This window comes from Excalfactoria chinensis, chromosome 22 (assembly GCF_039878825.1).
Source record: "Excalfactoria chinensis isolate bCotChi1 chromosome 22, bCotChi1.hap2, whole genome shotgun sequence".
NCBI lineage: Eukaryota > Metazoa > Chordata > Aves > Galliformes > Phasianidae > Excalfactoria > Excalfactoria chinensis.
In genome coordinates, this window is record NC_092846.1 from 3,164,262 (window position 1) to 3,182,495 (window position 18,234).

Here is an 18,234-nt window from a genome sequence, read left to right on the forward strand (position 1 = left end):
TTAATTAAATTGTAACTTGGGTTTAACTGAATATTTAAGCTGGTGATTTTCTTAGAAGCCTGGTGTTCCAACGGCTGCAGAAATGTGTTAACTCTGTATTTGCCAATGCCATTAAAGATAAGAAGAAATAAATCTATGCAGATGCCCTGCGCTACAGTGGATAAGTGATTTTTCCGCTACAACAGAGGATAAAAGCCTATTCATTGAAGTGCAGCTAGAAATGATTTCTAATTGGCATGAAAGAATCCTTAAATCTGTATACCACTTCTAACATTTGGGGCTTAAATTACACTTAATAGTTGCCATAGAAGAGGCAACAGGAGAAATGCTAAAATTCAGACTCCTGTCCCTCCTGCCTGTATACCCTGCATCAGCCTTCCCTCTTCACATGTATTGCATGCAGGTTTGGCCAAAACCGAGGAAGGTTTAACGTTAAGATAAGCATTCATTCAGTAATCAGAAGCGGATGAATGTGCAGAGTCATATTCTTCAGATCCCTTTCTCCTAACCTATTCTGCACAAAGCACGGAAATAGGAACAGCTTCGCTCATTGGCCTGAAGCAGCAATTTGTGGTGGTGTCTGGAGGTAAGGCTTGGATCTCAGGAAGGCTCTCCCTTTCTGGGGCATCATGATGGTCTCAAAGGTACCAACATTGCGCTTCACTGCTTTATTTTTGAGGTTGTTGGAGCTAATGGAGCCATCCTGAGTGAAACATAAACCAGCAACAAACTAACACATGCCTTGGGCAACAAGCAGCGCTTTCTATTTCTTTATATATCATTCATCTCTGGAGTATCTCTCAGCCATGCATGATATGACAAGGAGACTCATCCTTAGATACCGAGCTTGTAGCCCAGCATAAATTAACAAGAGCAGAAAGTTCCCCTAAACCTTCCCCAATGTGCCGCTACCTCGGCTTTCCTGCAGCCATTGGCTGCATTGTGCCCAGTGTGGTGGAGCCCTGAGGTGCCCCTGACCCACAAGGAATGTATGGCCTGAATGTGCAGAGAGGATCCACCATTAGCATGCTAGGATTGCCTCTCTGCCTTCTGTTTTACAGGTGAATATTAATGAGCAGTGACACCTGGGCTTCCCAGCTCTTTAATTACAGGTGAGATGCTCAGAGTTAATGTTGTCACTCTGGAGTGGTTTTAGCCGTACTGACGGGTTTCTCTCTAGGTCATTAAATTCCCTTTTGCTTTATTAATGCTTTATTTCTGTGCAACCATTTTCCTTTGTAACTTAAAAGTCAGCCCAGTTACCACACCGCAAAGGATGGGTGGCACCCAGCTCTTGTGTGAGGCATCTGTAGGAGCACCAGTAGTCCTGTTTCATTCCTCAAGATTTACGTGTAGCCAGTATCTGCAGCATTTTGTCAGCACAGCAAAATTGCCTTCGGTTTTTTGCACTTCTTTTTTACCCCATCCCCCAAAAAGGTCTCACAAAAAGGTACCCAGTTTTACCTATCCTGGTCGTGCTGCAAAGCAAGCAATTCATCATATTGCATGCCGAGCCCATAAGAAAACCAGTGGCAATCCACTTGCTGTGAGATTTCCCTCTTCACCCTAAAGATTCTTTTCATTAAGAGAGAATTCTAAGTGGAATCCTTTGTATTTAAGAGTTCTGTGATTCTTGTATTTTTCTCATAAGCACGAGTTAATGTGCACATGCAGCGGGTGCCTGCTGTGTTGTTTGTACCCACAGAGCTTGGTTTTAAGCAAATGCATCTTTTATCCACAGAAGTCAATAATAAAGACTGGCCACTGCATGAAAGCAATCTCAGAAGTCGAGTGAGTAGAAAACTTCCCATCATTCCCAATCTGTATTTTTGTGGCTTTACAAGAATGCTGTTGAATCTGCACTGGGAAAAGAGTAGCGGCATCTTATTTATAGCTCTGTTCCGTCTGGTTCATTTCCTCTAACTTCCCCACAGAATGATATGAATGAAAATGACACTATTGACTATGTGGATGACAATAAAAGACCTTATAGAAATAAGGGTTTTATAGTTTCAGGACTAAGGGAATCAAAAGCATAAGAGTTATGATCTCGGAGACCAGGCAGAGAGCTGGGCTGTGCTAGCTGAAGAGGTCCCAGTGGTGGATACATTCTGGGTTTTGGTGTGAGTTTTTCTTTCTTTGTTGTTAAACACAACTTCACAGACTACAAACTCATATAAATGACGTGAACTTTGAGAAAGACTTCTGAGGGCATAGAAACTCCGTGTCATAACTGCAGTCCCTGTTTTCCTTTCAATCCGGTAGCAGGGCAGAATTAATTCATATAATATCTCCACGCAAAGAAAAAAAAGGAATAATGCTATTTTTAGCTATTCTTATCTTAAATTTTTGGGAATGATTTCAGAGGGACTCCCACATTTGGAAGCTTATGGGTAAGCATCCTGAATGCAGCAGAGGGTGGTGATGCACTGGAACTGGTTGCCCAAGGAAGCTGTGGATGCCCCATCCCTGGAGGCATTAAAGGCCAGGCTGGATGTGGCTCTGGGCAGCCTGGGCTGCTGGTTGGTGACCCTGCACATAGTAGGGGGTTGCAACTGGGTGAGGATTGTTGTCGTTTTCAACCCAGGCCATTGTATGATTCTGTGATTCAACTAAAATATATTAACTGTTTTGGGGAAGTTTCTTTATACAGACAGATCTTTTATGGACTAGACACCACTGGTGGCAGTGACAGGCTTATAATGGAAGTGAGCAAGTACTGTGACATCTTCAGGGTAATTTGAAGTGAAAATATTCAGACCATTTGTAATAACTTAGAGGTAAAGTAACAGTCAATTAGATTATGAACACGATTCTATTGGGTATTAATGACTCAGAGTACACACAGCTATCTTGTTATACCCACCCTGGTGTTCAATGACATTCTGATACACATATAACCATCAAAGTCAGATAAAGGACTGTAAAACAAGAGGAATGTTCCAGCTTGATGGCTTATAAGGAAGAAAAGTCTTTTGGATGCTACAGAATTCTATGAGACAAGCTTTGTTTCTGATGGTGCCCTTGGGTCAGGTGAGGAGCAACGAAAGCTGAGAGCTGTGCCTGGCTGTGCAGCTCTTTGGCCTTGCAGATTTAACCCATCGACTCCATATTTACCGAAATTGAATGGAAATGGCTGACATTTAAGTGAGTGCTTCACTCCTTCATACTGATGTGAAGGAAATGAAACTAAGAAATGAACTAGAAGGGTGAATCAATTGGCAGAGTGACACACGGCCTGAAATCAGCACTGCAGAACACAGCCGTCCTGCAGCCCGGAGGTTGGGTGGTGATTGCGCCCAGCAGGGCACCTGTCCTCCGTGATGAGGGAAGAAATATCCTGAGGTCTGTCTCTTCATCACACTGCAGAGGCTAGATCTTGCATATTTTTCTTCCCCAGGTAAGAAAACTTGGCCTGCTGTATTCCTACCTTTCACTCCTTTTTGTTCTGGGTCGTATTGCACGTATAATTTTGGGTATTTGCACTGGTTACAGATGGGAAGTGCATTTGATTTACAACCCTCTACTCAGAAGTGTGTGTGTGTGTGATTAACTTTGCTTGCTCTCAGATTGGAGATGATTTTAAGGCAGATCCATCTGTGTATTTACACCCAGGAACTTACAGTGGAGATCTGCGTTAGGATCATTTACAGGTGATTTAATACTGCTATCTAACAATTGGTTTAACATCAAGTTCATTGCTCAGTTGTTCAAGTTCAAGTTGGAACAGGCTGTTCCATCCCTCGAGGTGTTCAAGGCCAGGTTGGATGGGGTGCTGGGCAGCCTGGGCTGGTGTTAAATGTGGGGGTTGATGGTCCTGCCTGTGGTGGGGTGGTTGGAGATTCGTGATCCTTGAGGTCCCTTCCAATCCGGGCTGTTCTGTGAGATTCATGGCTGGCATGCTGTTAGTTTGCAGTGAGAAATAATCACTTTCATAACCACAAACCAACCGAGTGTTGGACAGCAGGCAGCGTTCTGATCATCACATATATTTGCATCAAAAAAAGAAGCGCAGCAATACCAGCCATCCCCTTACTGAACTAAATCATTGTATGCAAGGTAAACTAATTTATTGCCTGTAAACGACTGTGCAGTCAGATAAATTTGGTGCTGCGTTTACTTAAGTTAGAAGACATTTGTTTTCACTTTGCTTTTTCAACAATGGAACATTAAGTGGCATTTACATCACTGTATGAATTTCATCTATTATAGAGCATGTGTTTGTCAGAGTAAGATTCTGACCACTATCATACTTAGCTAAAACACTAAGTAGAAGTTTCATCATGCAGGTAGAAAGAAAAAGAGATCTATTAAGTGATTCATTTTACTCCATGCTGACCAGCCCAGGGTCACTGTTCACAGTGCAGAGCTTTGTCCAGTCTCATTTTTGTGTCTCGTGTTGATCTCCTGCTTTGTACCATCATGATGGTGGAAAGTTAATGCAGTGAATCTCACCTAATCCTTGGGCTCGTGCCACGGATCAAAACACAACATGTACATATGGTTGAATTAAGCAGCAATACAGGAAGCTGGGATCTCAGTGTTCACACTGACTCAAGTTGCAAGTTTATGGATCTTGATTACAACCAGCAGGGATCCTTCAGTGATGAGGGAAGAAATATTCAACAGCCTGTCTTTGTGCTACGTATGTTGGCCAGACTTCTCTGATTTTGAGTTAGACGTGCAAGGTCTGGGAGTCAGCCTCTTTGTGAGGATATTGGAAAGTAAAAAGTGGTACTAAAAGTGGTGGCTGCATCCTTGCCATCTCTGATGGCTTCTTCCCTCCCTGTGCTCTATATCCGGATTGAACTGTTGTATTTCTACACCTTATAGGACCTGCATACCTGAGATGGAAATGACAGGGAATATTCTTATTGAAGGAATACCTGGCTGTATTGGTTTTTAATGTACAGATGGAAACAAAATGTACAGAAGGTATAAGTGAATAAGTAAAGGAAAAACTCACCAATGGTGGTGCCTTGACTGAAGCAGCTGGGGCAGTCCTCCCTGGTGAGCGATCTCCAAGAGATACTGCTCCAGTGGGAGTCAGCCCTTAAATGAGGTCTCAGAGGGGATGGAGTCGAGCTCCACCCCTCCCGGGAGCACAGCTACATCACTCTCACCTGTGCTCCCACAGCTGACCCCATACTTCCCTCAGTTGATTAATCAGAGGTTCAGGCTGTGATTACCAATCTCCCATACACCTGGCGGAATGTGTCATTAAGTTCCATGCACAGCCCAGGACCCAGCAGGAGCTCCACCACCTGCTTGGCTCTTCTTCACACATCTCCCAGGCACTAAGTGGGAAGGACTGAAGGTAACACATTAAATGAAGAGTCTCATATGTATATTTCAGTCTGATCTAAAAAGGGAATTGAAGTCTGTTGTCTGATGCTGTTGCTTAACAAAGTGTGTTGATGGAGGCTGAGGACAAGCTGTGTTGCACCCAGACTTGGTTACCAGCCTCATTACCACTTGTTTGGGAAGCTCCTAACAGGAGGCTGGCTGTGTGTCTGAATAGCTGGGCTGCTAATGGCAGTTCTGGGTCTAAATGATGTTGACAGTACACACAGCTGTGAGGACTTCCTCCTCTTGTTTCAAACATGACATAAAATGGTGTTTTGAGGATTTTGTATGCCTTTCCTGTGTTGAACAGCATCTTGGTTTGCAGCTGACAGATGCAAATGCCCATCAGATGAGGTGGATGTTTGGGCTGATGCAAACTTCAGTTTGGAAAGTTCTCCTATTTGGAGATCTGAGAGTTCTCTGTATATATTATGTTAAAGAAAGCGTCACTAAAGGCCAGAAATGGTTGTTTTGCAACACGGTAACACAGTTCAGTGCTTCATTGAAGAAAGATGAATTCACTTTTTGCCTTGTTCCTACCAGCCTGTTTGTGAGCATGATTGCATGTGTGCATCTCCGTGTGTGCACAGAACCTTAAGGGCTAGAAAAGATGTGTGTAGGTGCAGGTACAAGTGTGCCATACCACTGATGCTCACACTGCCTCTTTCCTATTTCATTCCTAAGTTTGGGATGGAATCCTGAAGCTCCGAGTGACGGAGCAGTCTGGGTTTGCCATGAGTTCCTGTGATGTTATTTATGCAAAGTGTTCTTCTCAGGCTCCCTGGAAGCAGCAAGTGCCCTAAAATCTCCCCACCACACCCAACCCCCAGTCCCATCTGGACTCCAGCCACTCCTCCCATTTTCTCTTGTGAGCCTAAAAAGCTCTGCTGCATTCTTTTGTTCTTCTGCCTGGGCTCAGCCAGTCCATACAATAGCGTCCTTTCTCTCAGCCCTTCCAAACCTGGCTAGAATTGCTGTAATGAATGTATAAGTGACATAAAGAAAAGCAGAGTGTAAGAGATGCTAATCAGCCTTTGTTCTTTTCAGACATGACATGCAGGACCTGAAGTATAGATTTTGTATGGAGAGAGATAGATTTTAATTAAGCATCTTAATAGAGAAATCCTTCTTGTTTTTTTCAGAATAAATTAAGGAAGTAACTTTGATGCAATATCATTTTCATCTAATCAGTAACATTCTGAAATTACCATGTTGTTTTCCATTAGAAATACCATCATCCAACAAATCAGATAAAATTATTTAACATAGCTGTATTGCAGCCTCAGCTAACATTCGTCTGGGCATGTGTGTACACAGAGCAGCAGATGGGGAGTGAACTGACAAATGTTTATGGGGAGAAAAGGGCAGGCAGTACCAACAATTTTATACACTTCTTTGAATGAGATGCCCATACGCAATCTAGATTTACCAATAATCAAATAAAGGCTTATCAGGTTTTTGCCATCTGCATACAGAGAGCGCAGATCACCGACACCAGTAAAAGGCAAAACGGCATTAGCTTTTACTTCTATTCACAGGTTATGAATATCTCCATTAAGACACTTGACTTTATATTTGGCATGAATTCAGAGTCCTTTGTCTGGCATAAACTGGTATGTTGACAGAGATATTCCCATCAGCTCTTATACCTTAGTGTTGGCCAGTTTTTTAACAAACAAAACAAAGTGCGTGCGGAGGAAATCACCTTGCAGAGCGGGCCCAGCAGCTGTGAGTACAGAAAGGCAATGCTGCTGCCTGGGCTGCGTGTCTTCAGTCCATGCTTGTCGTGGTTATGATGGCTTTATGGGACTGCTGTTTCTATGGACAGATTTGCAAGGCTCACATTCATGACAGCCAGAGGCGGGCCACAGTTAACCTTGCGTGTCCAAGTGCTCTTAATTGTTATTAATGTTTACTTTCTATTACAGTAGTGCCTTCAGGCAAAGGCAAGTGGGTTCTGTGTTTGTCCAAAGTGAGGGCTCGGTGCAGGGAGCGAAGAATGGGAACTGAGACTCCTGAAGTTCAAATGACTTATTTGACATTGTGTATGTGAGCTGGAAACAAACACGGATCATCCGAGCACAGCCTGTCTTTTGACCCACAACACACACTTTTCTCTCTAATTGCAGTGAGTTTTCCCAACAATGAGGCATTCCCAGTCGAGGGGCAAGGAGTGTTACCTCCTGTCCACATCATTCAGTTCTGTCAGCAAGTCACAAGAGTCTGACTTCCCAAAGGCAAGGAAAGCAGAGCCTACCATGTGCCCTGTTTTCTTTGCCTGCTGTAGAAGTTGAACTGAGGGTTTGGGGCACATGAATGGGCATTACAAGAGCATGCAGCTTTCCCTTTGAGAACAGACTTTCAGGATTACTGCAGTTGTCATCATTGTTCCTTCAGTTTGGTTAGATTTTTGCCGGTTCAAGCAATAGGAACATCCAAGACCAACAGTATTTTGTAATGTAACTTGAAGTCCTGTGTAATGGCCCCCATCAAAGAAACAGTCCCTTTTTTTTTTGCCATCACAGCTGTAATGCAATTTCATGTGCTGTCCTTAAGATTGCTACACACACTGTGATTTCTCACATACAGCTGTCAGCAATAATCTTTTGTGGCAGCAGAGAGAAAAATCCCCTGAAATACATATTTCACTAACATACACTTGCAGACCTTAAATCCTGTCTAACCACATACAGCTGTGTTCCTCTGATCTCTGGTGCAGTGGAGAATTGTGCTTTTTGCTTTCAGGTAGACCAGAAGCAGCCAGTACACCCTGAGAGAAGGAACACTGAGGGACTTTGCAGCTCAGCTTCCATTCTGCTCACCTGGTGCACCCTCTGCACTCCTACGTATGCAGAAAAAGACACTTTGAGTTCTGACTGTTGAAAGAAGGAAAACTTACTTCATAGAGATTTCTGGAATAACATGCAACACAGTTAAAGGAAGACAGAGAAGGATAGCCGGTCCCCAAGAGCTTGCCATTCCCAGGAAGAAAATGACATCTCAGTACCTGGGCATCCCTTACCACAGCACACTCACCTCCAGTTGAAGTGGAGCTCCACATGGTCGGGTTGGATGCTCCATGGTGAGATGCTGGCAGCTTCCTGAATGTGTTGTTAGTGGTGTGTATGGGATGAAGGCTCTCTGCTTGAGGAGCAGGCCCAGGTGCTCTGTGTGAGGATGGTTCCCTGCTGGCACCGTGGCTGGCAGAGCTGGATGTGGCTTCAGCACACATCTGATCATGTCCCCTGAGGGAGAGGGAGGGGATTGTGCAATTCCGTCCTGCAGTCAATTGATGCTGTGGGCATCTGAGGGCAGCTGTGGGGTTGTATGGAGAAGACAGGATAACATGGGAGCAGCAGAAGCTCTGAGGAGGTTGTATGTTAGTCACCCATCTAATTGCATTGGTGGAATTATTAAATTGCATTAACGATTAAATCCCCTTTGGCTTTAGGTTGACAATTAGCTTGGATCATAGTGAAACCTTGAGTAGGGAGCAAGCTGGCTTCACAGAGTGGCACGTCCCTTCTTACAGAGCACCTGTTCAGCCACCTTGCATCTCTGGAACATCAGCTTCATTGCACTTGGAGGGACCTCCAAAAGCATTTAACCCCCACTCAGAGCAAGCTGAAGGCTGCAGGTTGCTCGTGGCATTGCAGAAGGATGCCAGGGCAGAGCAGCTGACCGTGATTCTGATGCAGAGACCAGGCGTGGAGCTGTGAGAAGATGAACTTAAATGAAGCTCTGTAGCCTGAGGTAGACAGTGCTCATCGTGGATAACAATCTCCTAGTCTTTCTCATGCTACGTTAGTGGGATTAGCTGATTAATGTGCCAAGTTTTCGGTAAGAGGAAGACTTCTAGCTGAGATAAGATCAGCTTCAGAGAGACTCACTCGACAGAACTGAGTCTTGGTTCAGTTTGCTTTCTGGCTGTTATCATAAATGTTGCCTGCACTGAGTTCCCTGTGGAGAGGCCTGGCTGAATTTTGGAATCTCACATTCCTTCCCAACTCTCTACTTCCCTCACTTGCAAGTTTAGTCCATTTCCTTCCCTTGACCGTGTTTCTGGCACTGCCTGTATTGGGCTGCTTCCTTGAGGTTCCTTTGTATGAATGCAGTGCTGCAGCAACCCAAGGCTGGCTAGCACTCGGCTCCCATGGGCCATTGATTTTATTTGGTAGATGTGGCTCATTTAGAGGCACTTCAAGGGTGTGCCTTCCTGCATGTTGCTTGTGGAAGGAAGCTGTGTTGGTTAGTTTTATATTCAGTTTATCTTGACTTTATTTAAAGTGCAGCTGTATATTGATAATATGAGAAAGACGGTCGAAGGGAGAAATTTAAACTGAAAAGTAATGGCGTGAATTTGACCTCGCTTTGCTCATCTTTCCCCACTGAAATCAGGTCTGCTGGCAGGAGAGGGGTGGCTGCTGTTGTCAGAATGGTTTCTCTGGCCTTTCTCTGAGGGGGTGAAATAAATTTGGGATTTTTTATGCATCATCAGTAGATTTTATTTATTTTTTTTTTTTCAGCTGCAAATTCTAATTGAAGGAATACCTCAAGTTCTCCCGTGCCTTCAGGATATGGCTGACAGCACTGCACAAATGTGACTGAGCTCCTGATAAGCGAGTGAAATGATATGGATGCATAAGTTTACCAAAACCAGAAAGAAGAGAATTTTGCTGGAATGACAGATGGAACAAAACTTTCGTGAATATGGATGGAGGATGTTTTGGTGCCTATTACAGGTAAGAATGCCGTGTTATTCCTTATGTATCTGAATGCACAGTGCACGTACACCTCCTGTTTTTTTTCTGATCCCATGAAGAATAATCCCAGGGGCATGCCTCGGGCCACATTTCTATCTTATTTTTAAAACTTTGGGCATAGGTCGGAATGTGCAAATTCAGGCTTACAAAGGTGAGATTTGTCTTTTTACCAAGTCAGAGACGAGCAGAGAAACTTCCTTTTCCCCCTTGAAAACTGCCCTCAGCTACCCTGGCGTGGCTCTTGGCTGGGACGCTCACGACTAGAATCCTTAATTAGTGTTCAGCTTTGCACATGAAAAGCAGATATTCTGTACCTCTCTGGAGGAAGGGAGGCCAACGACCATTTCAAACCCAGTCCATTGACAATCTGCTCTACTTCCACCACCGATTCTCCTATCTTGCATGTGAAATGAACCAGCTGTTCCTCGATTTCACAAAAGAAAGAGCGGACTCGGTGATTGAGTGTCAGAAGATGGTGCGTATGTATTCAGATTTGTGGAGGCTCCTCCTTCATTTCAGCCTAAGGAAACCAAACCGTGTGAATGTGGGATCACCATGGTAGCGCTATTCCTTCCCTGCGTGCAATATACACTCCTGCTTTCACTGAATCAGAAGTACGCGATCAAGAATCCAGTTTTCTTTCGGTCATTTTTGCTTTCTAAGAATAACACTCAGCTAACGGTTGTTATTACATAATAAACAGTAACTATTATCAGTGCTTAGATGGGGAATGCCTTTGCACAGAAACCGACTCTAAAGTGATAAAAAGGACTCAATAAGTGGAAAGTATCAGCGTGGGATGCGCCGGACAAAAAGCCGCCCTATTTATTACCGCTCCTATCTGTTAAGAAAATGAATTTTTGTTAGCCCTTCTGCACATGCGAGTCTAAATCTTTCCATTGAAATCTTGCTGTGGAAATAAACCTGTTAAAAAGAATTGACTGCTGTGGCACAGCATGCCTGAAAACGTAACCGGGAGTCAAGACGATAAAAAAATCGATCAGTTCAGTGAAGGCGTTTCTGTGCCTCAAACTGAAATGTGCATTCTGAAGGAGCACGGCCTGTGAACTGGAGATCCATGGAAGGAGCAGACCTGCTAAAAGAATAACATTTTGGAGCAACACGCTTATTTGCTTAACAGCTTTCTACTGCAATTAACATACGCGGCAAATGCGTGTATTTAATGTGACAGTCTGCTTGAATAACCCTCTTCCAGGGTGGGATTATATAATCTGGAAATAGCAGAGTTACCCTGAGATTAAAATTATTGAATATCTTGCTTATCCAAAACGCCGGCAGCACTGCCTCCTCCATTCCTCTGTGCTTTATGCTGATGTGTAAGCGATCTGCATGGGCTCTGCTTTCCTTAAATTAAGGCACTGTCTGAGAGCGTGGCTCAGCACAGGGCTGCTGTTTGGAACCAAAGCGATTGAGAAGAAACCCTGAGGAAAGGATTTAGTGCAGCATCAGTGCTGAGAGTGTGAGACCTCAGCTTTGTGAGTTGGTTCCACTGGGACCACCATTTCTGGGAGATGACGGGGCCTTCTGAGCAGAGAATTGGCTTGGGTTGAAGGAATATACAAATTGGTTTTACCTCAGATTGGGAGATAAACACACGGCCTAATATCTGTTAGCTAATGGGTAAACAGACGTGACTGGCCCAGCAAGTGTCAGGAGTGGGGAATTTGCATGGCTAGGGACCCACCAAGGGGCAGGTAGCTGCAAGGAGGTGTACAGGCATCTGGAAGAAGGCAGTGGAGGAGCCGCTCCCTCACCTGGTAATTGGGTGACTTTCAAGTCTGCTCGACATAATTGACTTGACCTGCACATGGGCTGGTCTTGTTGCCTCGTTGTTTGTCCCTACCACCTCTACAGCTATGGAAGGATGTGGAAAAGAGCGGAGAAGGGTGCTGTGTGCTCCTCCATTGGCTGGATTGAGATGCAGGAGCCCTGAAATAAAGTCAAAATGCAACCTTCCTGTAAGAATATGAGAAAACAATGTCTCCCTGCAGCTGCTTAGAGGGGCAGGTGAAGGCCTTACCCTGTGGAGCTGGGAGTGCTGCTTGGCCACAGGGCTTGAGGGCACTCTGCTACAAAGCTAAGAGAAACTTCAGCTTTGGCTAATTTTAGAGGCATGGCAAATCCTTCTTCCCAATACTTCCATATGCAGGGATTGATAAAGAAAAGCCTTTGTGACTTCTGAGGCAGCTACAGTGAGTTCATTCCCCTCCTGCTTCCCTGGCACTGTTGAAAAGCTGACAGAGCTGCATTGGGAGCTCTGACCATCAGCCAAACCAGGACTTGCAGTTATCCCAGAGATTGTCTGCAGGTGGGACAGTTACTACCTTGTTCTAAGGGCATATTTGATGCCCTTTTCCAGCTACAGAAGGTCTTCTTCCTTAGGAAGTGCTCTGTGTGGCTCCATCTGGTCAAGGCTCACAATAATGTCCTGTTCTTGGTTACTCTTTAGGATCTGTATCTGTACAAGTGGTTGTACATGAGGATGGCAAAGCAGAACTTCCTATAGCCACTGCTTAAGTGCACACTGCATAAACACTTGCAACAGTATGAGGAACATGGTAAAGAAGCAGATCCTTTCCCTTAGCTGCCAAAGAAATCCCTCTGTGCTGGGCAGCACCATGCTGGCAGAAGCCCAGTTTTCAACACCTTCCAACAGGGACTGTGAAACTTCTAGAGGCTGCAATTTCTTTCATATTATTTCTCTTTTTCCTTCTGAGAGTCCAGGGAGCTCCTCAAGATGTTCCCAACCCTGGAAGACATCCAGCCTCCCCCCTAAGAGTGTATAATAAGGCTTTGAGACATTACGTTTTCAAACGGAGAAGGCAGTTTCCATTCTTGCCAGAGGAATTGGCAGTCAGTGCATCTCGATGGGACTACCACCCATTTCAGCTCTACGGCACAAAGGCCGCTTTCAGCAAAGGCTTTGTACTATGGGATGTGCAGATGGGTGTCTGGGCAGAAGGGGAAAAAAAGCTTTCGCTGAGGGCTGGGGAATGAAGAGAGCAAAAAAAGATTCATTTTTAGTCCCATTCTCCCCGAGTTTTAAAAATGACTGCATTGCTGACTGGTGTTGCCTGTTGCCCAGAGAACGGCGGGTCACCTCGAAGGCAGAAATGTTGTCTCCTCTACATGCTAACCTTGCAGACTCTTTGGGCTGCAGCACCCGCATTTCCCTCAGGTGTACTGAACATTTCAGGTGATGATTGACCGCTCTCCCTGATATTTGTATGATTATTAGTCTCTTCTCTGCGTGCTATTCAGCGGACAGCACTGCTCATAAAAAGCAGATAGGAGCAAGTTGGACTGCTGCCCCTGGTGGGTAGGAGAGAGGATGGGCTGATTGATGACCCTTGGCTGTTTTCTGATGTTGCAGTTGTTTTTTATGATGTCATTAGGAGGCTATAGTCACATTAAGGAATCCCTCATGACATCATAAAGGACTTGATATTTCGCTAATGTTATTTCAGCAGAGTGAAGCTCTGGCATTTTATAGTCTTTGCTTTCCCCATAGAATTAGGAGTTGTCTAACTACAACCTGGAAGAAATGCAAAAATAGTCAAATGCCGACTTCAAAAGTTATGGTTGAAGAATGCTAATGTATTTGGCTCTTTCTGAGCACACAGCACCTTTAGGTGGAATACATGATGTGCTTATAAAAGATGCCGTCGGTGAATACAGATCCTCATGCAAAGGGAGAATCGTGCCTTCCACTTTCTTCGATGCACAGATGCAAAATCCTATTTTTCTGGAGACTTTTTGCAACACTGCAAGAGGTGAATGGGAGTTAGTGCAGCAGGGCAGCACATCAGGGGCTGTGGTATAAGGAGTCCGAACTGAGGTGTAACAATGAGATTGGAGAGCATTGGCAGGAGAGCCAGAAGCTCTCCTTTCCTGGCACACAGAGAAGAAACACATGTTTGAAGAGTTTAGTACAGGTTGAACAAGTGCTGAGTGCTGTCACCAACTGCCCGTAGAGGGGTGGGTGAGGGCAGATGCTGGTCAGCCTTACCCGGAGCTCCTCATTCTCCTGGCAGAGTCACAGGTGCTCCCAGCTGAGCCTGCTCCTAGGGCCAGGGAACAGAGAAGGGGATGATTTGAGCACTGAGGGACAAACCAAATTGCTGTTTGGTTTATGACAGTATTAACGGATCTGCAGCATGGTTTTGTGTTGGCCTCCCCTGCTTTCTTTCCCCGATGCATTTTGGAGTACGTAAATCTGGAGGTGATGCCTCAGACTGTTTCTTTGTGAAACACAGCTCTGGTTTTACACTAATCTTTTTGGTGAAATCTTTCAGATTCCCAAAGCAAAGGGCCTTACTTTGCAGTGCCATTTCTGTGAATGTGATTCTCTGGCTACCCTAGGATTTGTATATTCAGCAGCAAGAATAATATTTCTTGTATTGTGTCCTGTATTGGCATCCATATTCCAGAACTGATGTGCAGGAATGCTCAGTGCTGCTGCTCTGCAGGTATTAGAAAACAACAACAACCCCCCCCCCCCCCAAACTGCCTAAACCCATTTATGTCTAAGGCTAGTTATTTACCCTATCCCTTATGCTCTTCTTTAGAGCTTTAATTATAGTTTTCCTAGCTGACAGAACATTTAAAGTTTGGAGAAAATATATAAAGTTGGCAGTTTCTCTGTTGCTTACCGAAGCAGTATGTTCCTTTTTTGCCTTTTCTTTCCAAACCTTCCTTTTCCTAGCATATGTCTGTGCAGGAGGAGAATAACCAAGGTGCTTGGGATACGGGGAGAGAACATTAAGTGACATTAAATCAAAGATAATTATCAGCTGTCAGTCAGGGAATGGCACGGAGCCAGAGCAGCACTCAGCAGGGGTCTGCCTGTCCAGCCCCACTTCTTTTCCCTTCCCAGTTTGCAGAAGGTGTAATGCCTGTCTTGAAACAACAGAATTTATTACCAGGTGAATCTGGAATTTTAATACACTGCACCATTCTGGAGAATGAAGGCACCTTTTAATAGAGCAATATCTCTGATACTATATATATACATACTCTTCATTTCTCCTCACTAATCCAGCCCCCCCCCAACCTCAGCTCTGGGTTTTGTGGCAGTTTCTGTCTCCTGCTTGGGAAGAAAAATGTTCCCATCATTTGGGAAGGGTTACTGCCTGTGGCACTGTTAATAGAGCTATGTTGTTGAATGACTTTGTGCAAACTCTTCGTCCTTTTTCAACATGCTCCACATATGATTCTCAGTCAGAGACCCTCATGTAGCATCTGCATATCAAGGAGACTTTGGGATAAACCGTGCAGAGATCTCAGTCTGTTCTGAGTGATGTGGGATGGGAATGAGAACTTGTGTGTGTTCAGTGAATTTGTCCCTAATTAAGAGGCTGCTTGCAGGGTCTATGTGCAAGTGAACTTCAGATCAGGAGACTCTTCCTAACCTAGAGTGCTACAGAGAGTGTTTGGTGCCCTGTGTTGTTCAGGCTGCAGCTGTCAGGCTGACAGGCAGCAGTTTGCTGCCTGCCCTTCCTCTGTGCCTACAGAACTGTGTACACACTTGTACAAACTGCTTACAGTGCCCACCACAACAGGAGGAGGTGAGGAAGGATTGGAAGAAGGCTCCTGGGACACCTGAGCTATGGGAGGACAGTACTTATTTACACCTTCATTAACACAGCCTATTGTTTTGCATAGAGACATTTTACTTTCTATTTTCCCCTTGAGCTCTCTCTTTGAGTTTTGTCCTTAGATGTGAAGAAGGGAGGAGGTAGGCAAGGTATGTGCACCTGATGCACGCTAGGAGCTCATGGGACCCTGGGCTGTGCTGAGCTGCTTCCCCAGCACTGTCCTGGAGCCTCACTGTTCTGCTGCTCACAGCAATGCTCAGTCCAGAGTCCTTTACCCCCCGGTGCAGCAGAGGACCTCCTGGCACTCAGTGTTTCCCATTGCCACCATTGACTTTGTGATTCTCTTATTTTTCAGTTGTGTGCATCACTGACTGCAGGTCTGCTTGCCAGGCTGCACCACCCTGGACATGCCTGGAGATGTCCCAAAGGAGGAGGTGGGAAAGGGGAGGGGGGGAGTTGCCTGCAGCCTGGGATAGTTATCTGCTCGCTTTGAACAGAGCAACTGATGTACCTTTGGGGTTTTGCTTTCACACAAGTTCATCCAGTTCACCTACACACACTGCTCGTTATTAATAGAATTGTTAGCAGGTTCACTCCACAGCTTGTAGGGAAGGTGTGCACATGGGTGGCAGCTGAAGACAGAAAATATTTGATGATATCTAATACTTATTTGGCTCGTCTTCCCAGGTGTGCTGCTTTGCAGATAATGAAGCAGGCAGCTTCGCAGAGGGAGGTACAGGCACACCCTAGCTGTGGGCTCCGGCTGTATTCCACCATCAGCTCCAAGTGAGGAACTCATGCTGCTGAGGAGTTCGGGCTGTGATCTGCAGAGGTGTGAACAGTTTTGTCACTGAGCACCTGGTCTCCAGAGGCACCTGTGTTCTCATCACTGATGCAGAGCTGCTTTCCTGTCTGTGGGCACGTTCTTCTCTCCTTGAGTCCTCTTTGGCCCTGATTTCTGTCCATTTATACAGAAGCTTATCATGGTTATATTAACTTAGTCTTGCTTGAGTGTACCTGCCCAAGTGCAAGCAGCCATGTAGGTATAACCCATGCACTGCAGGACAATCTGATGTAGCAAAGCTGGTGTCTGGTGTGTGTGGGGAATGGGTGGTGCTAACTGCCACGCTAGCAGCTGCTCTGCCCATAGCATAGGGCAGGAAGAGTCTGTCACAGAGCTGAGGGCTCCAGGTGAGATCAGGCTTGGGCTTCAGCTGAGGAACAGCAAAACAAAGGAAAAAGCATCTCTAGAAATGGTCAGGCTTCTCCACCAGCCTCCATGTGATGCACAGTAGTGCAGACTTCTCTTCCAACCTGCTCCACCACATCTAGACAGGAGCATGCAGGGGTGAGCAGTTCATTATTACTGAGCGCTCCATTCTGCCCTCACATGCAGATACTGATCTCAATTTAGCTGTTCAGCCACGGATGCCTTTGAACTCAGACCTAGCAGAGAGGGCTGAATCTTTTCCATCTGATTCATATCCAGAGCTTCTGCTATTTACTCAAGCCTCTCGGGTGGAGACATTGGGCTGGAGAGCTTGTGGGAACAACTCCCTTCAAGTTCTAGCTGCAATCTGAAAGCTGTGGTGTAGGAAGAAAAACAGGGTAACCAGCCTGTCTTCAAAGTGAGCCTTTCTTCTCCCCAGAGCAAGTGTAGTTCTGACCCGATTTAACACCGGTGCTCTCTCACAGAATGGGAGATTGGTACACACAGCATTTCAAGCTTGTGGAAGCTTTGCAAGTCCTTCTTCCCTGCCTCAGTGGAGCAGGTACATGTCTATAATAAGCACTTTCTCCAGTGTGGTTACATTATGGGGTGGCAAGTGACTTTTCTTTTTCTTTCATCTGGATGGCCAAGTTTTCATGGCAGTCTTGACAGCTTTGCAATGCTAGCTTTAGCAGTAACACATGCTCCGTGCACCCGGTGACCCTCCTGCAAGGTAATGCTTCCCCACCTGCCTCAGAGGAGCTGGCTGGGGACCTCTGGCCTGCAGAGCACTGTTTTAGCTTGGCAGGATGGCTTCATTAGAATTTTCATTGCAAATTTAGTGCGTGAAATAAGTTTGGCTTCCAGCCTGGTGACTTGTCTCAGTCACCTCTGCTTTTAGCCTGCGTTCAGGATGAGCAAGAATGTCTTACTCAGTGGTAATCGTGTCATCTTGGATTTTTAAACCTCGCCTTTATTCCTGGCAAACCAACACCTAATTAGCTTGATAGTATTAAATGCACTGAATATTTTATGTGTTATCAGTTATTAATGTATGTCGCTGATATAGGATTCTATTTGACTCAAACAAAGAGCCTTTCACACCCCAGATGAAGCAAGCCTTACCTTGGTTGACTGCTGGGCAGATGGTGGCCTGATAGCCTTCATGATGCCCCTAGAAAGCATGGGGTGAGTGGACTGGTTTCTTGGGCTGCATGCCTGGTCATTGAGGGCTGTGAGGTGCTGGGATCTCCCTTCTCGCACATCTTAGGCCATGAGTTAGAAGGCGCTGTGGGAG

The 18,234-nt window shown here is 45.3% G+C and overlaps 1 long non-coding RNA gene across 1 annotated transcript; it reads left to right on the top strand.

The window, feature by feature from the left end:
- Positions 1 to 5,196: 5,196 nt before the first annotated feature.
- Positions 5,197 to 17,373, top strand: LOC140261825 (uncharacterized). Its single transcript, XR_011905774.1, has 4 exons — positions 5,197 to 5,317; positions 9,873 to 10,088; positions 16,083 to 16,161; positions 16,415 to 17,373. It is a non-coding gene; the product is annotated as an uncharacterized lncRNA (long non-coding RNA).
- The last annotated feature ends 861 nt before the right edge of the window (positions 17,374 to 18,234 follow it).